Genomic DNA, 6,120 nt, shown 5'->3' with positions numbered 1-6,120 from the left:
AAGAAGTGAATAATAATAAATTAAAATGAATAGAAAAGCCAGAAATTTTGAAGGGCAAACGATGCTCCAGCCTACAATGTCTTTTTAAAACAAGTACTCTGAACGCACACTTGGATCTCGGAAGCAAAGCGGTTTAGTTAATTTTTTTTTTGTGGCGAGACAGGACTCAGAGCTCCTCTGCATTGACCACGCTTGGTCATCTTTATTTGACCAGGACACCGGGGGCACATGGGAAATGAGGGTCTTCCCCAACAGCTCTTCCTTCCCCACCGACACTCCCTCTTTTAACTTGGTCTGAAGCTGCCCCCCCCCCCCCCCGGGACATCAAACCAACCGGCAGACAAGAGCTCAGAAAGAAAAGAAAACAGACGGCAAAGGGGGAAAAAAGAAAGAAAAAAAAACCATCAACCTCTGGGAACCTGTTAGAACGAGGGCACAACTCTATTACCTCAAAGATTTTAAAAAATACAAACAAAAAAAAAAACCACAAAACAGCAGCTAAAGAACTTTTATTGTTTTCCTTTTTTTTACTAAAAAAAGAACATTGAAAAAACAAATAAAAATGACGCCGGTGAAACTGAAGAAGGTTTGGAAGAACCTGTAGGAGTCACACTGGGTGCTTAGCATTTATTTTATTATTCTGAGCCACCGCGGAGTTTGGAACTCTGTTTTGTTTTTTTTGTTTTTTTAAATCCAAACAGGGATTTGTTCATCAGATGAATCAGGAGTCACTAACAGGGTATTTCAAAACCAGTCTTGAGTTCCCATCCAAGGGCAAGGATTGACTTCCATGTTTCCATAGTTCACTCTTCTTTGCTTTTTCCAAGTGATACCAGCTGCAGCTCTCCACACACACACAGAGCATTGTTCTTTTCTTAAAGTACACACACATGCTAACATTCTTTTCTTTTCTTAAAAAAAGTATACCGCACCAAAACCTAAGAAAGACGATCATGCAATACAAGCAATGAGCCCATTTGAAACCAACATGCATCCCGACAGAAAGCAAAAAAACGAGTTTATATGTATAATTTTGTCGTCGTCGTTATTTTTAAACTGGACCAAAACTTTTGTTACCCAAAACCAAGTGGAAAATTTAAAAAAAAAAAAAGGAAGAAGAAAATATTTCTTTATGGACCAAAACCTCTTCAACTGTCCTTAACCTGGATCTTCCGGAGGTTGCCACTTTTATATATTATATTTTTTTCAGAACAAAACAAAAAAATAAATAAATGAATTGCCTTGTTGAACATCCTTTTAATCATTTGAAGACTCCTGGTTTTGTTAAATCAGATACTTTTTAAACTGTTGGGAAGTGGGAGAGACAGGCTTCAAATCTGGCTTCGACGCCAATCACAATCCAGCATCTTAACGTGATCAGGTTTGTTCAACCGTGCCTGGATGCCAAATTGCCATGGTGGCAAAGTTACGTGTGTTGGATTAACCTACCAAGTACCAATATATATATATATATATATTTCCCCCCACCCCACTCTTTTCCTACCCCCAAATTACTTCTACTCACGAATCCTGGACCCTGATTTAGAACTGTGGACCAACGAGCTTAGCAACTTGGGAGAGACAGTTCTACAGCCAAAAAGTAAATAAATAAAAATAGCCAGAGATGTTCCTTGAGTTACAGGAGACTTTAATTTCATCGTAATGTGCTTCCTGGGACTATCCCCTCTTCCTCTTGATTCTTTGCCACTCAACCCCAACTGAGCCCCTCTACAATTCATTCAAGACATCCTTCGGTCACATACAGGGGGTGGATTGCTGATACTGAGGCAGGCCTCTGTTTGGACTTTAGCCTCAGAAAAGGTCCATGTATGATCTTCAGATGTTAGGTGGAGGGGCGTGAGATTTTGTACTTATAACACTTTGCATTGATGGTGGATTGTTATACAGGGCAGGCGATAGACAGTGGTAGGAGGTTGCGCTCCTAGGTTCTGCAGCGGATGCTGATAGAAAATGTTGTACTAAAGGGGACACTGTCATGTCAAAGTTATATGACCCCTCTTCTTCCCCACACAGCTTTAACAAACCTTAAGCAGCCTAATTCTCCATTGCCCTGCACCTTCTGCAGTCATTTATACCGCTGCAAAGAAGGTGTCAAACTGCTACCAAATCACAGCCATAGCATTTTAGACCCACTTGCTTGTGTTGTCATTTACGCCAGTGCTGCAGGACAATGGCGAATTGGGCCTGTTGCCTTCCATAGGAGCAAGAGGCTAGGTACCACTCAAATCTTGAAGGCTTAAGTGGTGCATGGGATTCGGGCTGTTCCCAATGTGCAGGAGTGAGATCCCCTCCCAGCCGCTTCAATGGAAACACGGCCTCAGTGAAAACTTGAGGATCTGTCCTGTTCTGACCACGTCCTTTTCAGAAAGGGTCCAATAATTATTTGAAATCTGTTTGTTTCAATCCCAATAGAAGAGAAGGAAAGGTAAAAAATAAGTTTTCTTTTTGGGGAGTAACCCCCACAATTCTGTTCCTCTTTGTGCATACCTTTCCTACTGATGTCAGGAGAGTGGTTGGGGGAAAAAGCTGGTCGGAAATCAGACCACCCTTCCAAAGGGGCATTCAGAAATATCTGTGTTGGTAACGGATGGGATTACAACACAACAGCCGGTGCTTCCCTGGCTGAGTCCCATGGGGCCAATATCTTAGTTGAGTGACTAGTTATGATTGGCTAAGTGAAGTCTGTTCGTGGTAATGTGAGCGAGTTTTTGATCAATGTTTTTCTTTGATGCCAGGTTGTGAAGAGGTTTGGGTGGGGTGGGGTGGGATGGGATGGGATGGGTTGGAGTAGGGTGGGAAGATACCCAGACTGGGGACCTGGTGTGGACGGGGGCCGTATTCTAGCACTGACCCTAGGGAGTGGTGGGGAGGAAGGTATGGGAGCTTAGAATCTCTCCCTTCCCTTCATGAAATAAAGTGACGTAAAAGCCTCCTGCATGCTGAAAATGTTAGAAAAACCTTTCTAAAGGGGAAAAAAAAAAAAAAAAAAAACCCTAACCCAAACAACTATCCAAGCTTGTTGATCGGAACCAGGAGGGGAAGCCATCCGTATGGCCGGTAGGCAGCCTGTCCATATCTCCATGGACTGGGCTTTCCCACTCCAGCTTCCAAGTCGGCCTTTAATGAAATGTTTAGTTCCAATAACCTTTTTATATATATATATTTATATATATATATATATATATATACACACACACACATATACATATATATTAAAAGAAAGCTTGATGTAGCAGTTCTAGTTTATACTGAGTAGCAGTATTGTGACCTGTTTTATTTTGTTCTCCCTTCCTTACCCCTCTTCTTCCTCCCCATATTTTGATGTAGCAACTTCAAAAGAAAGAACAGCAGGCTGCAGGTGCACCAAGAGCTACCTCTGGTCTGAGAGGGGGCTGTACTTTCGGGGGGAGAGGGGTACAGGGGGCCTAAATCCTCTTGAACTCCTGTAGGGGGCATTCAACTGATGGAATGCCCCAGGCCCCGCCTCTTAGCAGCTCGCCAGGACCCCAGCGTGTGGCTGAGCATAAATTTGCATAACTCTTTATTTTCTTTTTAAATATATGTATATATATAAAAAAATCTTTAAAAAAAAAAACCCACAAAAAAATTAAAAAAAAATCAACAACACAAAAAATGCCCATGACCTTAACTATTTGCTCTGACTTATACCTTCCTGGACAGGTGACTAGAAATGGCTTGTTGGTCCAATTCACCAGCAATAAGGATGAAAGAAAGAAATGCCCCCACTCCAGTCTAATGTGTCTGTACTGTGTTTTATTTGCTAACCTACACGCAGTGTAAATCTGTATGGCTGTATTTGCTGTGAGGGGTAAGGTACTGGGTGACCCATCTTGCAATTGTTACACCCGTGCAAATGTCTTTAGTTTGGACAAATCCTTAGTGTCTCCACCTTGCAGTCATGGGAGAAGGGACGTATTTCAGGACTCCATGAGGCACTATTTGGGGTGTGAAATTTATGGGGATCAACCTTCCCCCTTCGCTCCCCTAAAACATCCCCTGTGGAAAGAGGGCAATGTTGGACTGAAATGCAACCCAGCAAATGTGACCAGTATCAGGTCTCATTTGAGTTGTTCCACCCTCTCCCCACCTCAGGGTTTAAGAACAATGAATGCTCAGTCGGAGCTGGATCAGCCCCCAGTCCTGCAAACACTTACAGCTCGCTATCATGAGTCATCCCGTTGAAATCAGTTAGGCTTCTGGTAATAGTAAAGTTACGCATGTGCCTAAGTATTTGCAGGATTGGGGCCTTAGAGGGTAGGTCTCTGCTAATGCTGCTGCTGCCAGTCTACCTCTTGGCACTGCTGGACAGGCTAGAGGAGGGTTGTAACTTCAGCATCGGGCGATACTAAAGTCCAGTGGGCTCCTGGGAGAAATGGAGCAGGTGGGGGCTTGACCCTATATAACAGCAGTGACCATATATAACACCTCAGCAATGGCATGAGGGGCTTGATCCTGTCAAGGTGGTGTAGGCACGTGTTTAAGTGCTTTGTGGGACCGCAGCCAGATTGCACCGCAGAGGGCAGGACGGAACCCTCGTTGTGTGTTGGGGGCCAAGCCTGCGAGTCAGTAGGAGGTGAAATGGCTCGGATACCATGCTGATGGGCACTCTTCCAAAGAACTAGGTCGGTTAGATGCATAGGTGGATGGGGAGAAAGGGACATCTCTGGTACATTGACCTGGGACCTGATTTATGCAAATAGTTCTTAACTCATACTGGTAGTGACATGAACGTAATTTGGGACTGAAGAGTGCTGAGCCCTTTCTCTGGAGGCTCTCAGGACCTGGCAGGATTGGGCCCTTAGGAGTCTGAGTGGGTAGAGAAAACAGAGACATATCTGGTATCCAATTCAGCAGAGCCTTGGGATTTAAGCACATGCTTTGTTGAATAGGAATGGATTTAATCCTGTGCTTAAAGATAAGCACACGCTTAAGTGCTTTGCTGAACTGGGGCCTAATCCTGCAATCTTTACTCACTTAGACAACTAGTCCTGATGGGCGAGTAAAGATTTTTCAGGACTGGGGGAAGATCCCTTGGTGTTATATATGGTACTGCAAGCTTTTGGGACAAAGCACCCCTTGATGGTGGACTGTGACACTAAAGAAGATGGGGGCTGTGACAGGATGTTTAGAGGAGGGGTTAATTAATTAATAACATCTGCTTTGCCTGTGAAAGGAGACACAAATATGCTATGTCTTTGGCCATTATTTTAGAGGTATCGGGGAAGGGTTGCGGGGGTGGGGAGGGATGACTTGGGGAGGAGGGATGATAAATGTAACAAAGGGGCAGGGAGGGATATAAAATATACTGTGATATCCTCATCATCATAAATTATATAGAGAATAGTATGTATTATAATACATAAAATTAAAAAAAGAACCAAAATTGGATTTATATTTAATGAGGAGATACTATAAGAATATCTTGTCCTAGCTCCCATTTGCAAATGTATTTTTCAGCTGGAGGGATATCTATTCTTTTTACTCTTTTCTTTCTTTCTTTTTTTTTTTTTAAATCTCCATACATGCAAAGGCTAAGACTGTTAACATTCAGAACCTCTTAAATCAAAAATATTCAACTTGCTTATTTGGTGTTTGACTTTTTATTTGGGTTCTTTTACAGGTGTTTTTTAAAAATAAAAAAGAGAGAGAGAGGAGGAAAAAATAAGATTTAAAAATTAGAACATTTCTTTATAATTTAATATTCTATTTTAATAAATGCATTTATTACATGTAAATGTAGCAAGGAACTGGGCTAATAAAAATACTTTTTATTAGGTAATTTATTATAAGAAAAAAAAGGATATTTTATTTTATGATAAAGTGATCCTTAAAAAGTTTAGAAGGGTTAGACTATATGTAGGTTAAAAAAAAATACATTTGTATCCAGAGTATTGCTTAAAAAGTGTTTTTAATATATGTTTCTTTTTTTGTGTGTGCGTGTGTGTATGTAAAAGTTGATAGTTACAGTGCAAATGGCCCTTCCCAGAAATAAAACTTACACACAGTTGTATGTATTTTAAAAAAATTAAAAATTAGAGAAGAGGAAAACCACTATGAATTCAAAATCTTGCTGCCATT

This window comes from Lepidochelys olivacea, assembly GCF_965140295.1.
Source record: "Lepidochelys olivacea isolate rLepOli2 genome assembly, chromosome: 24".
In the NCBI taxonomy this organism is placed as follows: domain Eukaryota; kingdom Metazoa; phylum Chordata; order Testudines; family Cheloniidae; genus Lepidochelys; species Lepidochelys olivacea.
This window is presented reverse-complemented; position numbering follows the sequence as displayed.